This window comes from Macaca thibetana, chromosome Y (genome assembly GCF_024542745.1).
Source record: "Macaca thibetana thibetana isolate TM-01 chromosome Y, ASM2454274v1, whole genome shotgun sequence".
NCBI classification, from domain to species: Eukaryota; Metazoa; Chordata; class Mammalia; order Primates; family Cercopithecidae; genus Macaca; species Macaca thibetana.
The window spans coordinates 924158-950878 of NC_065599.1; the positions used below are offsets into that span (position 1 = coordinate 924158).

The following is a 26721-nucleotide window of genomic DNA, read 5'->3' on the forward strand; positions in this document are numbered from 1 at the left end:
ATTTGTGGGCAGAAAAAAAAATAGTGAAAAGAGTAAAATCACTTAGATGTTGTGGCAAGCAATGGGCCACATTGTTCTCTTTATGCATAATCTAGAAAGGAGGGTCTCCTTAACTGTGTGCTGGACCCAGCAGTATGGAAAAAAAAAATAGCCAAAGGGTGAATGCCAAAACACCTACCAATTGGGCTGAAGATACATCAAAATACTTTCTGTGGCTCTGGCAAAGGCAGGACAGTAGCATTATCAGGGTGCTGTGCCCAACAGTATGCAATAATTCCCTCTTTATTCAGTACTCTGGCGGAAGAGTAACATCATCTGGATGCAATAGGTCAGTATTTTCCATTGTGGGAATGGTTCAGAAAAAAACAGTAGAGTCACATGACCTAAATGCTGGGCTCAGCAATATCTCACAATCCCACCATTTTAAAGACCCAGGCAGAAGAGGAGAGTCATATCACTCCGGTCATGGGCTCGGCGATATATTCCAACATTCTCAGTAGGCAGGGCTCAGGCAGACAAGGAGAGTCATATCACCTAGGTACTTCCCTAGAAATATGTCACAATGAAACATGTGGGCAGGAACCAAGGAGAAGAACCACATCACTTGGGTGCTGGTTCCTGAGATATGTCACAAGGTTCTCTTAACATAGCACCCAGGCAAGAGTGTTACATCACCTAGGTGCAGGTTCTCTTCTTATGCCACAATGTTTCACGTAGATAGAGCCCAAGCAGGGAGTCAATTCACCTAGATGATAGACCCAGAGGTATGTCACAAGGTCATCTATGAAGCAGAGCCCTGGCAAAAGAGTATCATCACCTGTGTGCCTGGCCAAGAAATATGTCATTCTGCAGGTTGGCAGAGCTCAAGCAAGAGAGCCACATAACCTAGGTGACTGGTTCAGAGATATGTGACACTGTACTACCTTGGACATGGCTCTGGCAAAATAGTACCCTCACCTGTGTTCCTGGCATTGCAATATGTCACTATCCTTCCACTGTGCGGGACAATTCCAGTGAAGTTAGTCACATCACCTGTGATGTGAACACAGATATACATGACAATAATTTTGGTGGGCATGGTACCGGCAAAAATATAACATCACCTGGGTTCTAAATGAAGTGATATATCACAGTGCTTATTGACAGAAGAGCACAGTCAGGAGAGTCACATCACTTTGAGGTTGGCCTATGTAGATATCACAATCCCATATATGGGCTGGAACAAGTCTATAGAGTCAGATTACACATGTGCTTGGCAAATAATTATATCACAATCACACTGTTCAGAAAATTCCATAGATGATATTTACAATACCATGCATGTCCTGTTTTCATGTGTTACAGTTGGCTTCATCCATGTGAGATTATGACAGTCCTTACTGTCAGCTGGGTGTGCATACAAGACTCACAATCTCACCTGTATGCTGAGCTCTAGTTTGATTCTGTTTGTATAACCAAAAGACTTTGTTAAATACGTGTGAATGTTGCAATCTTTTGTGATCTTTATACAAGAAGGTAATCCAGAATATCAGGCCTGTCCCTAAACCTAGTTATATGAGTCAAAGTACTCTCTATTGGCTGAGTCTGCATATGAGCATCATTATCATGCCTGTGAGCTGTGCCTACATATAAAATACATTTCCCTCTTTGGTTATAAAGAGGGCAGAACAGACACTCACCTAAAGGCTGGGCTGGAAATATTCCCACATTCTCTTTGTAGGCAGGGTCCCATCAGAAATATCACATAACTTGTGTGCTAGGTCCAGCTCTGTGGCACAATGTGCCTGTGGGCAGCATCCAGGCAAGAGAGGAGAGTCATACCACATAAATGGTGGGCCTAAAAATATGTCACAATGCCTCCTGTTGACAGGGTCAAGGCAAAGGCTCATATTTATATAGTCGCAGTGTTTAGAAGTGATGCAATTACCAAAGGAAGCTGAGTACAGGCAGGGGAGGAGAGTCATGTAACTTAGATATACAGAAATATGTTGTAACTTCCCTGAACACATTGTTAAGATAGCTATGTCAAAGAACCAAGGTGATTGGCTCAGGTATCTAGGAACATCTCATTCAAGGGCTATACCTAGTTACAATTTTTAAGTCACCCAGGAGATGCACTATATGTCTCAATTACACTTGAGGAAAGGTTTAAGAATAAGAGTCACCGTTCTGCACATATCCTGGATCCATGCATATGAGTTGTTGTTATGTTTTTCCTTTTTTTTTTTTTTTTGGAGACAGAGTCTCGCTGTGTCACCCAGGCTGGAGTGTAGTGGCGCGATCTCGGCTTACTGCAACCTCCACCTCCTGGGTTCAAGCAATTCTCCTGCCTCAGCCTCCCGATTAGCTGGGATTATAGGCATGTGCCACCAAGCCCGGCTAGTTATTATGTTTTTCTTATGAGCTCAGTTATATGGCACAATATCACCTGTGGCCAGTGAAAAGGCAAGAAAGTCACATGATCTATGTGGGTCTTCGTCTAGTGAGATGGAACAATAACCCTTGTGGTCATTGCCCTGGTAGTTGGATCACATCAACTGGATGCTAATTTCAGTGATATATCAAGACTCCCTCTGTGGGCAGGACTTTGGCAGGAGAGGAGACTCACATCATTCAGGCAATTGGTCTGGATATATGTCACAATGACCTTTATGTGTAATACCAAGGCTGACGAGTGACCTCACATTGGTGTGGGGCCTAGCAGTATGCCACAATATCCCTGTGGTCAGGGCCAAGGCAAAAGTGAAGAAACATAACCTACAATCTGTGCCAAGTGATATCTTACAATGCTTCCTGTTGGCAGATTCCAAAAAGTAGACTCACATCAAATGGGTGCCCTACCCAGTCATGTGTCACAATGCACTGTAAGCACATGGCTTAGGCAGTAGAAGGGTATTACATCACTTACATGATGTACTTTGATATAAGACACCATTCTTTTTGTAGGCAGGTTTCAGGCACATAATTCACATCATCTGGGTGATGGTCTCAGTGATATATAAAAGTGTCCCTTGGAGGCAGAGCCAAGAAACATGTCATATATTGCTTAGGTGCTTTTTCCACATATGGCAGAATTTCATCTGTGGTCTGGGCTGAGAAAAGAGTATCACATTATTCTTGTGCTGGCCAAAGTTACCTGTTCTAATCAAAGTCTCATAAATAAGTTTCACATCCCACACAAGTCCTGGTTTTGTATTTGTGAGTCAACCCTTTCTATGATTTGGGTCAAAGTAGAGGAGTCACAATCTCAACAATGGGCAAGATCCATGTATAGGACCCCCAATCTCACTTGAAGATTGTTTTCCAGTAGGGGAGTCATAGCTTCCCAGATATGCTGAATCATGGTTCAAACATCACCAAGCCACCTGTAAATAAGATCCACGTATGAGAGTAATTATGTCAAACTTTGAGTGCTTTTGTGTGTGAGATTTAGTACCTCATTCCTAGGCTCTGTTCACATGTGAGAATGACAATCATGTCACCTAGGTGTGCATAAGAGTCACCGTTTTACCTCATTGCTGGTCTCTGTTATGACACTCTTTGTACCATTAAGGCTTTATATGATATACCTGGATGCTATAATCCTTAGTATATTTTATATAGTTGAAAAATCCAGGACTTTATCCATGGTCATAAGACTGGCTATGAGATTAAAAATATCTCTACTGGCTGGGTCCAGGTATGAGAGTTATTATTGCATATGTGAGCTTAACCCACGTATATGTCACAATTTCACCTTTGAGTAGTGACACGTCAGAAGAGTCATATCACTTGGGCCCTGAGCCAGTGATACCATATTATTTTATTTTTGGGTTGGGTCTAGTCAGAAGAGTTAGATCACCTGCGTGCAGACTCAAATAGTGTGTCACCAAACCCATTCTAGATAGGATAGTAGAAAAAGAGAAGAGTCACTTTACCTAGGTGCTGGGCTCTCCCATATGTAATATCCCGTACCTTGTCAGAGTCTAGAGTATGAAAAATAGACACATCACCTAGGTTTTACAATCAGTGGTATGTCACAATTTCTTTGTTGAACAGGACCCAGGCAGGAGAGGAGAGTCACATCATCAAGATGTTAACTCAAGCAATGTTTCACAATGTCTTCTCTTGCACAAGCAGGAGAGAAAAATCACCTAGCTTATATGCCCAGAGATATATGAAAATATCATCTGTTGGCAGGGCCCAGGCAGAGGAGTCACATTGTAATGATTCTTATCCAGTGATATGTGACAATGCACCCATGGAAAGGAATTTAAGCCAAAAAGGTTCAACATCAGTCCACTTGATCTAGCAATATGCCAAACTTTTTGTCTTTCAGGGTAACATCATTAACGGTGAGCTAGGTGTGTATATGAGAGTCACAAACTCTTGTATATATTGGGTCATTATATGACACTCTGGTAACTTTGAAGACTTCACACAGCATGTATGAGAGTTGCGAACCACTCTGAGGCTTACATGCTTGTATAGATTCATGATCTTACATGGTGGAAAAAAACCCAAGTGTAATAGTCAATATCTGTTCTACAGGTTGGTTTTAGGGATGAGACCCATTATTATGCCTGTGAGCTGGATCCAGAAATGAGTCATCATCCCACCTGTGGCCAGACCCACATGTGAGGGTCACATTTCCAACTGTATACTGTCTTCACACATTAGACTCAGGACCTTAACAGTGGCATTTGGACATGTGAGATGGAAACAAAATTTGCTTTCACCTGGATGTGTGATCAAGAGCTCCAATATGAACTTTTTACTGGTGCATGTTATAAAACTTTGTACCACACAAGGAATTTGTACATTATTAGTTAGTGTTATAAAGTTCTGTAAAGTTGGTACAAATATGCAATTCAGGACCTTACCTATTGCCCTAAGTCAAAGGATTAAAGGCCAAATATTTTCTATTGGCTGAATCCTAGCATAAGTTTGATCATTATTCCAGTGAACTGAAGTAAGGTACATATCATAGTTCCATAGTCCCATTTTCCCAGTGGGCAAAAAACCTAGGCAGAAAGGTAACATCACTGAGGTGCTGTGCCAAGCAAAATGCCTTGATGTCCTCTCTAGGCCGGGTTTAGGAATTAGAGTCACAGTACTGGATGTTGGACTCAGGAATATGACACCATCCCACATGTGGGGAAAAAAAACTCAGTCTTGTTATGAGAGCCAAAACACCTACATAATGGAAAGATATGGCAAAATACCTCCTGTGGCTCTGACACAGGCATGGCAGTCATATTATCAGGGTGTTTGGCAGGGCAATATGCCATAATTCTCTCTATATGCAGGAACCCAGCCAAAGAGTAATATTATCTGCATGCTGAACATTGCAATAGGTCAAAATTCTATTTTGGGGCATAGTTCAAGAAAACAAGAAGAATCAAATAACCTGAGTCTTGGGCTCAGCAATGTCTCAAATCCCCCTTTGTAAAGACTAAACAGAAGAAGAGAATCACTTCACTTAGGTCATGGGCTCAGAGATAAATCTCAGCATCCCAAGTAGGCAGGGAGCAGGCAGAAAAACAAGGGTCATACCACTTAGGTGCCTCCCGAGTTATATTTTACAATTAAAAATGTGGACAGAAACCAGGCAGAAGAGCTACATCAACTGGTCCTTGGTCCTGAGATAATTCACAATTCCCCCTTAGTAAAGGACCGAGGCAGGAGAGTTACATCACGTAGGTGCAGGTTCCACCCTTATGTCACAATGATTGATGTTGGCAGGGCCAAGTAATGAGTCACATCACCTAGGTAATAGGCCCAGATATGTGTCACAAAGCCTGTCTTAAAGCATGCCCTGCAAAAGTGTACCATCTCCTTTGTGCCTGGGCTAGCAATATGTCATAATTCAAGTGGGCAGATCCTAAGGAAAAGGGCTGTATAACCCACATGATAGTCCCTGTGATATATCAAAATGTCCACTTTTGGTCACAGCCCTGGCAAAATAGTGTTAGAACTGTTTGCCTAGCCTATGACTATGTCACTATCCTGCCCTGTGTGCAGGACCTGTTTCAGAGATGAGAGTTATGTCTTTTAAGTGACGGACACAGTAATATGTCACAGTCATGTCTGTGAGCATGGTGCAAAAAGAATATAATGGCACCTGGGTAGTTGATCCACTGATGTCACAATTCTTATCGAGAACAGAGTCCAGGCAGAATAATCTTATCACTTCAAGGTGGACCAGGTAGATATCAAAATTCCACATGTAGGCTGGAAGCAGTCTAGAGTGAAAATACACATGTGCATGAGTCATGATGAAATAAAATTCTAAAGATTTGATTTTCAATAAGAAAACCTTAAATGAACCTTGATTCATTTAAGACAGTTGCCGTCATCTACCTATGATGGTGAAAGTCCATGTCAGCTGGGTGTGCATGAGAGGCTCACAATTTTCTCTGTGTTCTAGGTCCTGCTATGACAATCTCTGTACAACCCAATGGTATTATAAAAATATGTGAGTTTTCTGTGAGTTTTTAACCAGAAGGAGATACCTAACATCACTCATTTGCCTAAACCCAGCTACAAGAGTTAAAATCTCTCCTATTGTCTGAGTCCACATATAAGAGTCATTATCATGCCTGTTAGTTGTGCCTAGGTATACGTTACCATGCACTCTGTGGCTGTAAAGACAGACAGGCAACCACATCACCTAAATCCTAAACCAGAAATGGTACAATATTCTCTTTGAAGGCATGGCTCTAACAGAAACATTGTAATACTTGGGTGCTAGGTCCAGCTTTATGGCATAATGCCCCTTGTGGAGCAAGGCAGGAAAGAAAATTCATATCACCTAAATGATCAGCCAAAAGATAAGTCACAATTCCACCTGTGGAAAGGGCCAAGGCAAGAGAGTCCTGTCATTTGGATGCAGTGTTTAGAAGGCCTGCACTCTTCACTTGAAGCACAGTTCAGGCAGAAGAGGTGATTCACATAACCTAGATGATGAGCCCAGGACTGCAGGGCAGAAATAAAATCTTCTTTTGTTATAAGAAATGTTTGGTTTTGTTCTTTCATATCACAAAATTTTCTATCCTCAGAGACAATAAGTTGAGGATGGTCTGTGTCCAGATCTATAATCAAGGCCAAGCACAATGGCTCAAGCGAGTAATCTGAGCACTTTGGAAAGCTGTTGTGGCAAAATCATGAGTTCAGGAGATCAAGACCATTCCAGCTAACATGGTGAAACCCTGCCTCTACTAAAAATATAAAAAAAATAACCAGGGGTGGTGGCGGGCACAAGTAGTCTCAACTACTTTGGATGCTGATGCAGGAGAATTGATTGAACACAGGAGGCAGAGGTTGCAGTGAGCCAAAATCGTACCACTACACTCCAGCCTGGGTGACTCCATCTCAAAAACAACAACAACAACAACAACAAAACTTAGAATCAAATCTACTTAAAATGGCTTGATAATTCTGCCTCAGCCAGGACATAGAGAAGTAGGACTAAAACCATATTTTGTTAATCTAAATGAAAACAGTTCAGGGCATTTTAGGTTTCAATACTGATGGTGCATATTTTAACATGTCTCAGCAATTCCAGGTTTGACTGCATAGATTTACCCTCTACCTCCTCCAGGAGATGTTTAAATCAAGAAACATGGCTGCATGGCTGAAGATTTTATAAGGTTTTCATTTAGTTTTGCTGAAATGCCTATCTCTTCATCTTGTTTCCATTGTGAGTGTCGATTATACAGCATAGTTACAATATCTTCTCTTAATATGAAGAAATAATGTCATTTCTTTACTACAGATATTTTTAATTTTTCACCTGAGACCACAAGCTAATTTCAAAAATAATATTTATTTCTAATTAGGTAGTTTTTATTAGATAGCTAGTGTTGTCTTTGTTTACTTAATGTATATGCCAAAGAGCCATCATAACTTATTAAACTTTCAACTGTTTACTTGAATAAATTGACATAATAAAATTAATAAATTTAATTATGTCAATTTTATAAAGTAAAATGAACAATAACTAAATGAAAATTAGATTAAACAATATCTCTAATTGAAATAAAATATAAAATGTACTAAATAACATATAATAATACATGCACTGTGAAATTACATGAGAATAAAATTGTGAACAACATTAAATTTTATCCAAGTCACTTTTATAATCTCTGATGGGATTATACAAAGAATGTTTTATAAAATTATATGAAAATTATATATTGTCTACAGTGAGCAGCAGGCCAGAAGAAAAACAAAAACAAAAAAAAATGAATTTGCACAATATGATTCTAAGCCAGGAGCAGTAACATTTTAGATAAATGAATTTAATGCAAAGCAGAGAAAACAGATTTGCTTTCAAAATCTTTAAAGTTTCTGGTTTGCTGCTAAATGATCAACACTTGTAAAATTATCTGTTTTATTCTAATGATTTTCTTTCCCTCTGAAAGTAAATACAGAACCATAAACAAATTTGATTATTCTTCATAAATTTGTCACACCTAACATTTATTAGGTAATAGATATGTATTTTTAAATCCATGTAAATAAAAACGAAAGGTTTGTATGGGTTAAGCAAACCAGAGAAGTCAATATTCAACAACAAAAACATAATAAAATTTTGTAAACTGTTGTTCAGAATTCAGAAATATATAGTTCCATTATACTCACGTAGTCTTTATTAGAACCATTGTAATCACCTACTGTTACCATCTGTTACCTACAAGTTTGGGTAAGATGGGATAAGTTAACATCAGCAGCAAGGAAAATATTTAATGTAAAATAGCCTAACACAATAACAAAAATTTTGGCTTATGAAACAACAGATGCTGGAGAGGAGGTGGAGAAATAGGAACACTTTTACACTGTTGGTGGGATTGTAAACTAGTTCAACCATTATGGAAAACAGTATGGCGATTCCTCAAGGATCTAGAACTAGATGTACCATATGACCCAGCCATCCCATTACTGGGTATATACCCAAAGGATTATAAATCATGCTGCTATAAAGACACATGCACACATATGTTTATTGCGGCACTATTCACAATAGCAAAGACTTGGAATCAACCCAAATGTCCATCAGTGACAGATTGGATTAAGAAAATGTGGCACATATACACCATGGAATCCTATGCAGCCATAAAAAAGGATGAGTTTGTGTCCTTTGTAGGGACATGGATGCAGCTGGAAACCATCATTCTTAGCAAACTATCACAAGAACAGAAAACTAAACACTGCATGTTCTCACTCATAGGTGGGAACTGAACAATGAGATCACTTGGACTCAGGAAGGGGAACATCACACACTGGGGCCTATCATGGGGAGGGGGGAGGGGGGAGGGATTGCATTGGGAGTTATACCTGATGTAAATGACGAGTTGATGGGTGCTGACGAGTTGATGGGTGCAGCACAGCAACATGGCACAAGTATACATATGTAACAAACCCGCACGTTATGCACATGTAGCCTAGAACTTAAAGTATAATAATAATAAAAAAAAAAAGAAAACAAATTAAGTCTACCCATTGTCATTAAAAAGGCATTTTGAAATTCACTGTATTTTATTTAGCTTAAGTTGCAAATGGTAAATCTAATTCCTTCTAAAATTCACATAATTTCTCTTACTATGCTGAATATTAACCTGATCACTTACCACACTTCTAATATCCTGTCACTTATGATACTGCTGTAAACCAACCACAAGTGGTCTTTCCATTTATAATTTTTTTCATGTATCTTAGATACCAGTTTTTTAAATCTTCCATGGGAAAGCATATAAATCTGTTCATCTGATATAGAAGAACCTTTCTTAACTCTGGAGCAGCAACCATTGATCATATTATTTCACATAAATTTTAGAAATGAAGACCCATCATCAAATGTAAGAGTTAAATTACATCAATATTTGCTTTAGAAAAAAATCAGATTATTTCAATATAAAAAATTATTGATCTTTTAGAAAAAGATGATCAAGATTGCTGACTAGAAGCAGCTAGACTGTGTAGCTCTCATAGAGAGGAATGCATAAATAGAACAACTTCAGCTGAAACATCCAGGTTCCCGCATTGAGACTAGTTAAAGAAACAATTTAACTTGTGAAGAATGGAGTAAAGCAAGGCAAGAAAATGTGCCATTCTTGAACAACATGGAGTCAGGCAAATCTCCACATCCAGTAAAGCAGTGAGTGCATGTGTGACCCTGGGAACCCATAATTCTTTCACAAATCTTTGCAATCGTCAGGTAAGGAGGTATCTTCATGAATCCACTTCATTAAGGCCTTCAGTTTAACACACAGAGCTACATGGTGTCTCAGCAGAGCAGTCACTCAGGCCTGTGCAGACATTCAAGGGCTTTAGATACTCTGGTTTTCCAGGCTTCCCAGAAAAAGCATCTGCAACTCTAGCAAAACAGGAAGTCACACCCCTCTCCATACCTATAGAAACTAGGCAGAATCCAGGGGGCTGAGCAGTGATGGTCTCTAGGACTCACTTCCACAGTGCCTCACAGGGTAAGACGTACTGGCTTAAAATTCCTGTCAACCATTGGTTGCACCTTCTGGGGATGGAGTTACCAGAAAGAGAATGGGCCACAATCTTTGCTGCTTGGGCAACGTAGCCATTCCAGCCTTCAAGTTTTGAAGAGCCCAAGCTCACTGGGGGCAGGAAGAATCTCCTAGCACCCTACAGGTGCTCTAAAAAGACATGGCCAGACTGCCTGATAAAGCAGAGCTCCAATATCATTCCTCCTCACTGGAAAGAATTCCCAACGAGGGTGTCCAGCTACCATTACCAGTGCTCTTTGGTTAATGGAATTTTGAAACCTCTTTGGAATATAGTTTTTAGAGCAAAGACTGAGCTGTCATTTTTGCTGTTTGTGTGACTTAGCTATTTCAGCCTTCTGCCTTTGGATAATCCAAATAGACTGGGACTGGAAGTGATACCTCTGCACTGCAGAGCTGTCCTACAAAAATGAGGTTGAACTACTTTCTTAAGTAGTTCCCCTTATATGTTCTCCTCAAAGGGTAAGACCTTTCAAAAAGGGTTTCTAGATACCTCTGACAGGTGCCTTTGGGCTAAAAACAGGTCTATACCTCTCTGTGATGGAGCTCCCACAGAACAAGTCATGCCACCATTGTTGCTGTTTTGCAGCATTCACTGGTGATAACGTTAGGTACTGGAAAATCTAAGGTGAATAGAAATTTCAGTGAACACCCAACATATGGCACCATCCATTCAGACAAGTGCCGAGAAACTTACGTGAGTGCCTGTTCTCATATATTCTCACTGGGCATATTCTCCAGGACTGGGGAACTAGCCAATCATTGCCAGAGCTATTGAGCCATAATCAACTTAACAACTCCCTAGACAGAGTCTGCAGGGGCAACTGAAAATATTTCTGCCACTACATCTGCAGGAGATCTGTCCTTTCTACCGGCAGATTAATAAAAAATCCAAAACCCTAAGTAAGTGCCTTATTTACACCTCAAACAAGCTGCAGCTCACCCAAAGAGAAAAGACCAGCTTATCCTCCACCTTCCACAAACTAACCAATACTCCTCACCAGACAGTGAACCCCTAATTTGACCACAAGCACAGATCCTCCATCCTGTGTTGACTGCACTGAGGGATTGCTGACCTACATCTCTCTGAGATTCAGCCCCTGGAAGACAAGCAAAATGGTGTGGCAGTAAGCAAGCTCAGATGGTTAGGCACAAGAGCATCTGTAGTAAAGTGTGGCCAATGGTGGTCATTTCTCTAGGCTCAACTTTGTTCCATTAGATACTTTAGCCCTAGCAGAACTGTTGGACCTAATTTCTGCAGGATGATCAGGTAAATCAGGAAAAGCAACTCCAACTGAGCACTCCTTGGTCTGCTCACCTCATCAGGGACCCAGTCTGGCTACTGATACATACAGGGCAGTCTCAGGTACTCCACCTGCACTGGTGGGCCATGCCTGACACCTGTAGAGCTCAGCAAGGTAGCCCCTATGACTGAATCAGCCCATATGTCTCTTCCCCATATTGCAGCTTCCCCTGACACCATGATGGCTCCAGATATTACTTTGTTGGCACATGTCTGCAAAGGAGGGTTTGTCTTTGCTTGCCCCACCAGCAATTGGGAATGCAGTATTTCCCTGAAACTCCCAGCAACTGCCATTGCAGATGAAGCTTTGCTGGGCAAAGAGCCAGAAAGCCACACCCCTGCCTTTGTGCTTACATTGTTCAGAGAAAAAGGTATGCTAATACACTCTGAACACTCTTTCTTGAGGGTCACAAAGGAGGCATCAAAAACTTCTCTGGTCAGCATCCTGCCATAAGCAAACCCTACATTTAGTACAATAGCACCACATTTCCAGCAGCACTCTCCTCCCAGCTGCTTTGTTCCTACCACAGAGTTGAATGCCCAAAGACAGGGAGAAACCTTATATTCACTTGTACTCTGCGGCAGCTGTGTAACCTTAGTCCCACAGAGTGGGAAACTTCAAATATCAGGGGGCCAGGGAAAAGAGTTGGGGCTCAATGCAAGTCATCCAGACTATGCAACCTCTGAGTTGTGAGGTGAGCATTGCCCTCCAAACCAAGACCCCCCAAAAAACGAATCTAGCAGGAACTAAGCCTGTTGGCTGCAAACACCTTATACCACAATCAAATACACAAGACCATCAAATAGAATTTTAAAAAATCCCATTCAAAGATCAACAACCACAAACATATGCCCATAAACATGTGGCAAAATCAGTGCAAAAATTTTGAAAACACAAAAAGCCAGAGAGACTTCTTTCCTCTCTGTGACCAAATTACATTTCCAGCAAGCTCTAAGATGACAGAAGTATAATTTAGAATATGGACAGAAATAAACTTCACTGAATGACAAAAGTAAGTTCAGTGCCAGAAAGGGAAAAAAAATGAAGAAACTGGCAAAAACAAACAAACAAACAACAACAACAACAAAAGAGCCAGTCTGGAGAAAAATGTGGCCAATAGGATAGAGCTGAAAAAAAAACGCAAAAACTTTCCAATATAATCACAAGTATTAACAGCAGAATAGGCCAAGCAACAGAAAGAATCTCATAGCTTCAAGACTGGCTTTCTGAAATAAGACAGACAAGAATATTGATAATATATCTGGTTGATAGCACCCAGGCAGGAGAGTCACATTATTATGATTCTAACCCAGCGATGGGTAACTGTGCAACCATGGAAAGGAATTTGAGCCAAAAACTCTCAAGACCTGAGTACGAGACACAGTAATATGACACAATCTCATTGTCTTTGAGGGTGACACCTTTACCTTGTAACTGAGCATGTATATTAGACTCACAATCTCATATGTGCTGGGCCAAAGTATGAAAGTCTCTACAACAACCAAGAGCTTTTTAAAACCTGCAGCAGAGTTGCAAACCTCTCTGAGGCCTACATACTACTAAGGACTCACAATCTTACATAGTGCCATAAACCCTGGTTTGACAGTCAACATCTCTCCTATAGGCAGGGTTAAGGGAGAAGACCATTTTTCCTGTGGGCTGGGTCCATAAATGTGTCAGCATTCCATCTGTGGCCAGATTCCCATATAAATTTCACAACTCCAACTTAGTGCTATATTCCCTTGTTAGACACAGAACCTCAACAGTGGGCATTGTAAATGTGGGATGGTGACAACTTTGAACTTTACCTGGGTTTGTAACTGATAGTTCCAATCTGAACCTTTTACTGGGCCTTGTTATGAAACTTTCTATCACCGAAGATTTTAAACAAAATAAGTAAGTTTTGTACAAACATGTAACCCAGGACCTTACCTATTAACATAAGCCTAACATGAGAGACAAAATATCTCCTGTTGGCTGATTACCAATATAAGTTTGATTATTATCTCTGTTAACTTAAGCACGGTATATGTTATAATCCAATGTGTGGACAAAAAACTAGGCAGGAGGGTGACATCATTTGATTGCTGTTCCAGGCAATATGTTACAATGTCTTCTCCAGGCAGGGTATAGGAAGATGAGTCATCTTAACAAGGTGCTGGACCAAGCAATATGACACCATCCCACATATGGAAAAACCAAATTGTGAGAGAAAAAAACACCGTATAATGGACCCAAGATATGTCAAAATACCTTCAGTAGCTTCAGTAATGACAAGAGAGTCACATCATAAGGGTCCCGTGCACAGCAATATGCAATATGCCATAATTTCCTCTTCAGGCTAAACTCAGGCAGAAGAGTAACATAATCAGGTTGCTAAGCCAAGAAATAAGTCAAAATTCCTTATTTGTGGGCATGGTACAGGAAAGAGAGGAATGTCACATATCCTGAGTGCTGGACTCTGCAATGTGCCAAAATGCTTCTATTGTGAAGACCTAGGCAGAAAAAGAGAGTCACATCACTTAGGTCATGGGCTCAGATACATGTCCCAATATCCCAAGTAGGCAATGCTCAGGCAGATGAAGAGAGTTATATCACTTAGGTGCTTCCCTAGGAATATGTCACAATGTAACTTTCAGGCAGAAACCACGCAGATGAGACACATCACTTGAGTGTTGGGTCCTGAAATACATCACAAGGCTGTTTTAGGAAAGCACCCAGCAAAGAGAGTTACATTACCTAGGTGTAGGTCTTCTGTTAATGGCACAATGCTCCATGTGGGTAGGACCCAAGGAGGGAGTCTCTTCACCTAGATAATAGGCCTAAAAAAAGTCACAGTGTGACTATAAAGCATAGCCCTGGCAAAAGAGTACCATCACCTGTGTGCCTGGCCTAGAAATATGTCACTGAAGGTTGGCAGGGGCCAAGCAGGAGAGCCACATAATGTAAGTTACAGGCCAAGAGAAAAGTCACAATGCCCTTTTTTGGCCATGGCTCTGGCAAAAGAGTACCCTAACCTGTATATCTTGCCTGGAAATATGTCACTATTCTTTCTTTGTGCAGGGCCCATTCCAGAGAGGAGATTTACACTACCTACGAAGTACACACAGAAATATATGACAATAATTTTGGTGTGCATGGTGCAGGCAAGAATATAGTATCACCTGTGTACTAGATTACTAGATCCAATCACATGTCACAGTCTTCACTAAGAGAAGGGCCAAGGCAGGACAGTCAGATTACCTTAAGATTGGCTTAGGTATATTTTGCAATCCTATATATGGCCTGGAACAAATATGGAGAGTCAAATTACACAGGAGATTGGCAAAGATTTAAATCACAATTACACTGTTCAGAAAATTCCACAGATGATATTTATAATACCACACCTGTCCTGTTTTCCTTTGTGACACTTGTCTTCAGCCACATTGGGATGATGACAGTCCTTACTGTCACCTGAGTGTGCAAACAAGATGCAATTTCAGCTGTATGTTGAGCCTGGCTTTGACTTTGTCTGTAAAACCCAAAGACTTTATAAAATATATCTGAGTGTTATAATCTTTTGTGACCTTTGTACAGGAAGGTGATCCAGGATATCACAAATATCCCTAAACCTCATTACAAGAAAAAAAATATTGGCTGACTTCACATATGAGAGTCAATATCATGTGAGCTGTGCCTAGGTATATGATACAATTCACTCTGTGGTTATGAAACAGGCAGAACAGCACCATCACTTAAATGTTGGGTTAGGAGTATTTCAATATTTTCTTTGCATGTAGGGTCCTGTCAGAAATATCATATAACTTGTGTGCCAGGACTAGCTTTGCATCAGAATGTTATTTGGGCAGTGAGTGTCCAAGCAAGAGAGGAGAGTCATATCACCTAAATTATGCACCCCAAAATATGTCACAGTGCCTCCTGTTGACAGGGCCCAGGAAAGTGAGTCATATCATTTGGATGAAGTGTTGAGAAATGCTAAAATTATCGCAGGATACAGGCAGAAGAGGAGAGTCATGTAACCTAGATTATGGGTCCAGAAATATGTTACAATACCCCTGAGAATATTGTTAAGATATCACAGTCAAATCACCAAGGTGTTTGTCTCAGGTATTTGTCAAAATCTCATTTGTGTGCTATACTTTGTCAGAATTATTAAATTAAATTATTAAACACCTTGCTCAAAGGTATATGTCACAATTACACTCATGAGTGGTCACCATCCTGCACATGTCCTGGTTCCAGACATATGAGTTGTTCTTAGGCTTTTGTTATGATCTCAGGTATATGGCAGAATACCACCTTTGGTCAAGAGAAGGCAAGAAAGTGAAATTACCTTCCTAAGTGTGGGTCCACGGAGATGCCAAAATCCAACTAGTGGGCAGGACCCTATTGAAAGAGTCATCACCTGTATGCTGGTTTCAGTGATGTATCAAAACTTTCTTTGTAGGCAGGCCTTTGGTAAGGGAAGAGATTCATTTCACCAAGGCAGTTGGCCTAGATATATGGCACAGTGGCCCTTATTTGCAGTACCAAGGCTAGAGAGTGAACTCATATTGGTGTTTGGCTCAACAATATGTCACAGTCTCCCTGTTGTCAGCTCTCAGGGAAAAGAGAAGAAACATCACTTAGGTGCTGAGCCAAGGAATATGTTACAATGATTTCTGTTGGCAGAACGCAAACATTACCTGGGTGCAGTACTGCAGTACCCAGTTATATGTCATGATGCACTGTAAGTGCAGGGCATAAGCAATAGAAGAAAGTTACATCACTTATGTGGTGAACCTAGATATAAGACACAATTTTCTTTGTAGGTAGGTTTGGGCAGATAATTCACACCACCTGGGTGACGGTGCAAGTGATATATGTGTGTGTATATGTGTGTATATTATATATATAAAATACATATTTTTATATATATATATAAATTTGCTTTTTGAAGGTAGAGCCAAGGCAGGTGTTCTGTAATGCTTAAGTACTTTTTCCACATATGGCTCAATTTCTTTGTGGTCTGGCCTAGAAATGATGGTGAAATTATTTATGTGCTTGGCAAAGTTACCTCTCACAATCACACTGTCAGTAAGGTTCAGAAATAAGTCTCAAATCCTGGTTTCATGTGTGTGAGCCAATCCTTTCTATGGATTGAGTCAAAGTAGAGGAGTCACAATCTAAACAATGGCCAACATCCACATATAAGAGCCCCAATCCCACGTGAAGATTGTGTTCAAGTAGGGCAGTCACAGCATCACAGGTGTGCTCAACCATACTGCAAATGTTATCAAACTATCTGTGAATGAGATTCACCTATGAGAGTAATTATTTCAACCTTCAAATGCTTTTTATGTGTGAGATTTAGTACCTCATTCCTAGAACATTTTCATGTGTTAGAATGACAAATGTGTCAACTAGATGTGCATACAAGGGTTGCATTCACACCTAGTTGCCGTTCTCTGTTATGACATTCTTTGTACCTTTCAGTTTTTATATGATACATCTCAATGTTGTAATACTTTGTGAATTTGATACAAGTGAAAAACTCAGGACTTTATCCATGACCATGAAACTGGCTATAGAGTAAAAATATCTCTGTTGACTGGGTCTAGGTCTGGTATTGTCACACATGTGTTCTTAACTCAGATATATTTCACAAGTTCAACTGTAAGCAATGACAATGCAGAATAGTCACATCAGCAGGGTTTTGAGCCAGTGATACAGGATAATCCTATTTGTAGGATGGGCCTAGTCAGAAGAGTTATATCATCTGGCGACAGCCTTAAATTGTATGTCAAGAAGCCCACTGTAGACAGGGTAGAATAAACAGAGAAGAATCCACAGAATGTGGCAGCTCATGCCTGTAATCCCAGCATTTTGGGAGGCTGATGGTAGCATATTATGAAGTCAGGAGTTTGAAATAAGCTTAGCCAGAATAGTGATCCTGCCTCTCTACTGAAAATACAAAAAAAACACAAAAAAACAAACACACACACACACACACAAAAAAAAATCTGGCAATGGTGGCTAGTGCCTGTAATCCCAGCTACTAAAGATATTGTGGAAGAAAAATCGTTTGAACCCATAAGTCGGAAGTTGCAGCACATGAAGGTGGCACCACTGCACTACAGCCCAGATGACAGTGCAAGAAAGAAGAAGAAGAAGGAGAAGAAGAAGAAGAAGAAGAAGAAGAAGAAGAAGAAGAAAGAAGAAGAAGAAGAAAGAAGAAGAAGAAGAAGAAGAAGAAGAAGAAGAAGAAGAAGAAGGAGGAGGAGGAGGAGGAGGGAGGAGGAGGAGGAGGAGGAGGAGGAGGAGGAGGAGGAGGAGGAGGAGGAGAAGGAGAAGGAGAAGAAGAAGAAGAAGGAGGAGGAGGAGGAGGAGGAGGAGGAGGAGAAGAAGAAGAAGAATGAGAGGAGGAGAAGAGAAGAAGCAGAAGCAGCAGCGGCAGCAGCGGAGGAGAAGGAAGAAGAAGGAGGAGGAGGGTAAGGGGTATTATTTTAAATAACCCTCTTATCTTCCGAATGTCTTGTTCGTTATTAAGGTTGTGGATGATAGATCCAGAGCATATAAATAATATGACTTTAAAGAAGGTGTGGGTGCAAATATGTAGAAATGCTAGGTATGGTTGGTTAATACTGATAGGGAGTCACTCCACTTAGGTGCCTGGGTTCTAAAATATGTAATAATACCCTTTCTTGTCAAAAATGTAGAATATCCAGTTACATACCATAGATTTTGCAATCAGTGGTATGTCAAATTTTCTTTGGGTTGCAGAACCCAGGCAGGAATGAAGAGTCTTATAATCTAGATGTTAAGTCATACAATATTTTATAATATCCTCTGGGGTCAGGGCACAGGCAGGAGAGACAAATCACCTAGTTTATAGCTCCATTGATACATTATAATATACTCTGTTGGCAGGGTCCAGGTAGAAGAGTCAGTTTATAATGAATCTAATCCACCAAGGTGTCACAATATACCCATGTGAAGAAATTTAAGCCAAAAAGTCTTAAAATCTGGGTACTAGGCCTACTAATATGGCAAATCTCTTTATCTTTGAGGATGGTATCATTAACTGTGAGCTGGGTTTGTATATGAGAGTGACAATGTAATGAGTTCCTGGGCTATTTATTACCCTCTAAAACATTCAAAGGATTTAGGCAGCATTCATGAGAGTTCCAAATCACTCTGGGACTACATGCTCGTAAGGGTTCATGATCATACATACTGACCTAAACCCAGGTATAATAGTCAATATCTCTTCTGTAGTCTGGGTTCAGGGGTGAGACTCATTACTTTGCCTATGAGCTGGATCCATAAATGAGTCACCATCCCACCCGTGACAAGATTCATATATGAATGTCATTATTCCAATTTTATGCTGTATTCATTTGTTAGATTCAGGACCTCAACAATGGGCTTTGTAAATATAGAAGGTAACAATATTTACTTTCACCTGACTGTGTAGTGAAGAGTCACAATCTTAACATTTTGCTGGGTCCTGTTATGAAACTCTCTGTACCATGCATGAATTTCTATAATGCAATTTAATGTTGTAAACTTCTGTGAGCTTTGTAAAAATATGCAATTAAAGACTTTACCTATTGATTTAAACCTAGTAGTGAAAGACAAAATATCTCCTATTGACTGAAACCCAATATAAGCTTCATTATCATGCCTTTGTACTGAAGCAAGGTATATGTCATTATCCCATTTGTGGGAAAAGCTAAGCAGAATGTTAGCATTACTTAGGTGCTATGCCAACCAATTTATCACAATGTGCTCTCTAGGCAAGGCCTAAAACAGAGGGCCCCATTTACTGGGGGCTGGAGTCAGCAATATAATACAACCCCACATTGAAGTAACCCAGCATAGTAACGAGAGCCAAAAGACCTACAGAATGGGCCAAAGATATGTCAAAATACCTTCCATGCCTCTGGCACAGGCAGGAGAGTCACATGATGAGGGTGCTGGGACCTGAAATATGGCAAAAGTACTATTTGTGGGCATTGTTCAGCTACAAGATGAGAGTCATATTACTTAAGTGCTGGTCTCATCAGTGTCCCCCAATCTTCTCATTGTAAAGGCCCACACAGTAGAGGAGAGTAACATCACCGAGGTCATGGACTCAGAGATATGGCCCAATATCACCATATGCAGGACTCAGGCAGAAAAAAAAAGTCATATCTCCTAGATGCTTCTTTAGGTATATGTTGGCAGAAACCAGGCTGAAGAGCCACATCACCTCATCCTGTGTCCTGATATATTCACTGTTGGGGTTCAATAAGGTTAGTAGAAAAAAATATAAAAGACAGTAATAGTTAGAAGCTCTTTTGGAAGGCCTGAGAGTTTGCATACCTTTAGACTGCTTGGATGAAGGCAGCCAGGGTCTTTTTGCAGGAGCCATAAAGATTAGAGTGCAATTACAAAGGAATGTGGGAAGTTTATCTTACTAACTTGTTTACTTATATGAGCTTAACACTAACCTTTTCCTATGGCAGGTACATTACTCGTTGAGTCAGCAGAATTTTATTAGTCACAAATGGTGTTTGCTTAGGGCCTTAGAACATGTTCTTTAATATTTACCCTTTAATGGTGCTTACTCACAACTTTTGTTAGTCTTACTGAATAAATGCAAGCCTGATTAGTGAATCAGGGCCAAGTTGCAACTGTTTACAGAACTCAGTTTAGAGGCCATAAGCACCTCAGACCCTCAGCTGGACTAACAGAGCAGAATATCTGTATGTCACTTTATTCATTCATCGCTGAATCAGGGATCTGCAGGAACAGACCCTCTGCAACTAGTGCTCCTGAAAAAAACAGCACTGCCTCAATTTACAAGTATTCTTTAGAAAAGGCCCCAGGCAAGAGAGTTGCATTACCTATGTGTAGGTTCCAGCTTTATGTCACAATGCTCTGTGTAGGCAGGGCAAAGCAGCAAGTCACATCACCTAGGTTATAGCCCCAGACACGTTAGATATGTCACAAGGTGTTCTTCAAATGTTTGCCCTGGCAAAAGAGTACTATCGCCTTTGTGCCACACCTAGCAATGTATCACTATTCAAGTGGGCAGGTCCCATCAGAAAAGCCATATCACATATATGATAGGCCCATGAGATGTCAAAATGGCATATTTTGGGCATTGTCCTAGCAAAAGAGTATGGTCATCTGGCCTAGGGAATATGTGTGCCAACTATACGGAGTGACTCTCCTCTTTTTCTTCTTCCCTGTGTATAGTGGACTGGGGGACATATGATTTGAGGCTACACACAGCGATGTGACACTTCTAAATAGGCCAAGCCTACAAATGAGATTATACTATATCACTGTCTCAGCACTAGGTGATATGACTCTACTGCCTTGTCCCTGCATATAGGTGAAATTGTGACATATATCAAGGTTAAGCACACGTGCACACTAATAATTCTCATACCTGAACCCAGATAGCGGAGATATTTGACTTTCATAGGAAGTCTAATGGCCATGGTTAAACTCCTGGCTTTTTTACTTGAACGAGGTGAAAATGTGACGCCTGTATATACACCTAGCTGACATGACTGTCATTCGCACACCTGAACAAGGCCTAGGAATGAGGTACAAAATGTCACACACAAAAGCAGTTGAATGTTAAAGCAATTACTCTTACACATGGATCTTATTCAGAGGTGGTTCAGTAACATTTGAACCATGATTAAGCACAACTGTGGTGCTGTAACTCTCCCACTGAAACATGATCTTCAAGTGTCATTGGGACTGTTATACGTGGATCTTGCCCATTGTTGATACGTGGATCTTGCCCATTGCTGATACTGTAACTCCTCTACTTGGTCCAACTCATACAAAAAGCTGACTCACATACATGAAACTAGGACTTGTGTGAGATGTAACTTATTTCTGAACCTTTCTAAGAGTGTGATTAGGACAGGAAAATTTGCCGAGTGATGAATAATTTGACTCTCTTTTCCAGGCCCAGACCACAGATAAAATTGTGCCTCATGTTGAACAAGCACCTAAGCAACATACAGCAACTTCCTTGGCTCTGACTAAAATGGGCACTTTTATATATCACCCAGGTGATGAGAATTATCTGCCTGAAACTTGCCTACAATGAAAATTGTGTATTATATCTAGGTTCATCGCATAAGGGACATGACTCCCTTCCATTGCATAGGCACTGAACTTACAGTGCACTGTGACACATAAGTAGGTTCTGCACACAGGTGACGTGATTCCACTTTTTGGGTTCTGCCTACATGAAGCACTATACTATATAACTTGGCTCAGCACCTAGGTGATGTTTATTTGCTTTTGCCTGGGCCCTGACCACAGGAAGATTGTGACATACTGCTGGGCTCAGCATTAATGTGAGGTCACTCTCCACCCTTGGTGCTGCATATAAGGGCCATTGTGATATATATCTAGGCCAATTGCCTAGGTGATGTGAGTCTCCTCCCTTGCCAAAGTCCTGCTGACAGAGGTTGTTTTGTTATGTCACTGAAATCAGCATTTAGGTGATGTGACCCTTCTACCAGGATCCTACCCACAAGGTGGATTGTGACATCTCACTGGACCTGCACCCACATAGGTGAGGTGACTTTCTTACCTTCACCCTAGCCAAAGGTGATATAGTGCCATATACCTGGGAACATAACAAAGGCCTGATAACAACTCACATGCCTGGAGCCAGGATGCGTGCAGGATGGTGACTCTTGTTCTTAAACATTTCCATAAGCGTAATTGTGAAATATACCTTGCCAAGCTCCTAAGTGATTTAATAATTCTGCCTAGGTATAGCCCACAAATGAGATTTTCACAAATACCTCGGCCAAGAACGTTGGTGGTTTGACTGTGCTATTTTAACAATGTCTTCAGCGGGGATGACTCTCCCTCTCTGCCTGTCTTCCGCTTTCTTTGGTGATTGTAACATTTCTAAACACTGCATCCAAATGATGTGACACTCTGGCTAAGGCCCTGTCAACAGGACACCTTGAGACATATTTTTGAATCCATCACGTAGGTGAAATAACTCACCTTTTCTGCCTGGACACTGCCTACAAGGGACATTTTGCCAGAGAGCTGGACCTAGCATAAGTTATGTGACATTTCTGACAGGACCCTCCCTACAAAGAGAATATTGGAATGTTTCTGGTCCAGCATATAGTTGGTGTGATATGAATCAGGCTGTTCTGCCTGATTCATAACCACAAAGGGAATTGTAACAGATACCCAGAAACAGCTCACAAAAATGATAATGACTCCCATATGTAGTCTTAGCTAACACAGGATATTTTGAATCTCATAACTAGGTTTAGGGACAGGGGTGATATCCTGGATCAGCTTCTTGTAAAAAAATTGCAAAAGTTTACAATAATCACACATATTTTATGAAATCTTTGGGTTATACAGACAAAGTCAAAGCAGGGCTCAGCACACAGGTGAAATTGTGAGTCTTGCGTGCACATCTGGGTAACAGTAATGACTGTCATCACCTTACATGGATGAAGCCAACTGTCACACATGAAAATAGGACCTGTGTGGCATTGCAAATTTTACCTTTGGAATTTTCTGACAGTGTTATTGTGACATAAGTTTTTGTCAAGTAGATGTGTAATTTGATTCTTCAGATTTTTTGATCCTATACATGGGATTTTGATATCCACCTAGGCCATACTGGAGGTGATGTGTCTGTCCTGCCTTGACCCTTCTCTCTGTAAGGATTGTGACATATCACTGCATCTGGCACCCAGGTGATGTTACATTCTTGCCTGTGTCACACAAACTAAAATTATTGAAGATTATAATGTATCCTTGGTTCAGCACCAAGATGATGTGATGCTTCGGTCTTGTCTCTGTCCAAAGGCGATATTGGGACATATACCTGGATTCAGTTCATATGCACAATAATAACTGTCATACCTAGGCCCAGCCAAGGAAGATATTTTGACTCTCATAGCTAGTCTTATGGCCATGGGTAAAGGCCTAGATCTCCCACCTGCCAGAATTCACAAAAATGTTTGCTGTCCAGGCATATCACCTAAAGCCTGAGTAGTGCAAAGAGCTTCAACATAGGCACCAGCAACCATTTGCTATTTTGACTCTTGGATGCACATGCTAGCTGACACAATTGTCATTCTCACACATAAACAGAACCTATGAATGAGGTACTAAATCTCACACACACATAAGCAGTTGAAGCTTAAATTTTTTACTCTCATACATAAATCTGGCCCACAGGTTGTTTGGTGACATATGAATTGTGATTCAGCAGACTTGTAGTGCTTTGGCTCTTCTACTGGAATGCAGACTTCAAGTGTGATTGCAGCTCTTATACATGGATCTTTACCATTGCTGAGATTGTGACTCCTGGACTTTGACCCAATTCATAGCAGGTTTTGACTCTCATACTGGGATCCAGAACTTCTGTGGACTATGAAACTTAATTTCTGAACATTTTCAAGTCTGTGATTAAGAAGTAAGAATTAGCCCAGCATCTGAGTGTCTTGACTCTCTTTTCTCGGCACAGAGCACAATTGAAATTGTGACATACAAGCACCTAAGCAATGTATAACACCTTCTTTGGCAGTTTGACAAAGAGCATGTTTGCATGTCACTGGGACCCTCAACCATCTGATGTAGAATCTTGGCCTGAACCCTGCCTACAAAGTGCTTTGGGACTTTTATCTAGGTCCATTACATAAGTTATATGACTTCCTCTACTTCCTCGGCCCTGTGCTTAGGGTACATTTTGACATATAACTCAGTACTGCACCCGGAAGATGGACTCTTTTTTGGGGGGATTTCTGCCAATGTGGCTCAGCACTTTGGTGATGTTTCTTCTCTCTTGCCTGGGTCCTGACCACGAGAGAGATTGTGACATACTGCTGAACCCAGCACCAAGGTGAGTTCACCCTTCTGCCTTTGTCCTGCACACAGGTGACATCTGGACATATCCAGGCAAATTGCTTAGGTGATGTTTTTCTCCTTTCCAGCCTAAGCCCTGCCTACATCCAGTTGATGTGACTCTAATTCCAGAGTTTTGCCTGCAAGGAGGACTGTAATATTTCACTGGAAAACACCCATTAAGGTGATGCAACTTTCAACAGGAGTCATTGTGACATATCTCTGGAAACATTATTTAGGTGATGTTACTCTCCTCTCCTGCCTGGACAATCTCCACAAAAGGCATTATGTATAGAGCTGAGCCTACCACCCAAGTTTTGTGACTTTTCTGTTACAGCCCTGCCTACAAAGAGAATATTGAAATATTTTTGGCCTAGGATTTAGGTGACATGGTTGTCCTTCCGGTTTAATAACCACAGAGGTGATGGTGACATATATGAAGGCTCAGCTAACAGGTATGATAATGACTTTCCTTTGTGGAGTCAGCCGGTAGGAGAAATCTTGCCTCTTATAACTAGGTTTAGGGACATGAGTGATGTCCAAGATCTCCTTCTGGAAAAATGGTCACAGAGGCTTACAACACTCACACATATTTTATAACACCTTTTGGTTGTATAGAGAACATCATAACAGGGCCTAGCACACACAGGAAGTTGTGAGACTCCTGTACACACCCAGCTGACAGTAAGAACTTTCACCATCACAAATGGATGAAGTCAACTGTCCTACATGAAAATAGGACATGTGTGGTATTGTAAATCTAATCCCTACAATTTTATTCCATTGTGACTGCAGTATAAATATTTGCCAATCACCAGTCTTCAGACTGGTTCCAGCCTACTTACGAGATTTTGATATCTACCTGCGCCAACCTTGAAGTGATGTGACTCTTCTCCCTGGACCCTGCTCTCAGTAAGAATTGTGACATCACTGGATCCAGCACCTAAGTGATGTTACATTCTTGACAAATCTAGAATATGAAGGAGAGTCACATCACCTAGGTTTTATAAACAGCGGTATGTAACAATTTCTTTGGCAAGCAGGACCCAGGCAAGAGAGGAGAGGAGAGTCACATGACCCAGATATTAAGTCAAACAATATTTAACAATATCATCTAGGGGCAGGGAAGGGGCAGGAGAGATAAGTCACTTAGCTCATAGGCCAAGGGACAACTACCTTGTTGGCAGTTGCAGGCAGAAAGTTCACATTATTATGATTCTAACCAAGTGATACGTCACAATATTCCCATGGGAAGGAACTTAAACCAAAAAGTCTCAACACCTGGGTATTAGGTCTACATCCCTTGGATAAGGCAGACACACCCACAGAATCTTCATGGAACAACACTACTTTCTTACCCTCAAAAATTATTCAACTCTTTATGCTATTAAAATCAATCATTACCACCACCTTATTGTATTCATCTATTCATGGAACCAATATCAACTCTATTAATAATCCTAACAATAAAGTCTCTGAAATGTCAACATTTGATCCTCATGTTTCATGATATTCCTCAATAGCCACCACTGCAGCATAATCAGAAACAACTATCATACAAACCAAATAAATCAAAAAGACTATCAACCCCATGAAAGCCTCACCAATATTCCACACAATACCACAACCTACAGCACAACTAATAATTAGCCCTAGTCCTCCAATAGTAGGAGAAAGTTTTGAAGAACAACCTACAAACCCTATAACCAAGAGAATATTAATAAAAATAAAGTATATGATAGTATTCCCACCTGGACTATAACCATGACTAATATAAAAAACCACCATTGTACTTCAACTATAAGAACACTAATGACCAATACCCACAAAAGCCACCTGCTAATAAAATTTATGAAGTACTCATTCACTGATATTCCAACAGCATCTAAAATTTCTACATGATGAAACTTTGCCTCCGTTCTTCGTTCCTGACTAATTCTCCAAATTATTACGGGATTATTTTTTGTGATGTGCTATACATTAGACACCTTAATTGCCCTTTATTC

At 40.6% G+C, this 26721-nt stretch overlaps 1 long non-coding RNA gene across 2 annotated transcripts; it reads right to left on the reverse strand.

The window, feature by feature from the left end:
• Nucleotides 1–2897: 2897 nt before the first annotated feature.
• On the reverse strand, nt 2898–25638 carry LOC126947196 (uncharacterized). Of its 2 annotated transcripts, none has more exons than XR_007722962.1 (5): nt 25578–25638; nt 14078–14319; nt 8629–8677; nt 6104–6224; nt 2898–3092 (listed from the first exon to the last, which is right to left on the reverse strand). It is a non-coding gene; the product is annotated as an uncharacterized LOC126947196 (long non-coding RNA). The 2 variants fall into 2 exon arrangements; XR_007722961.1 differs by lacking the exon at nt 2898–3092 and adding an exon at nt 3197–3365.
• Between the last annotated feature and the right edge of the window lie 1083 nt (nt 25639–26721).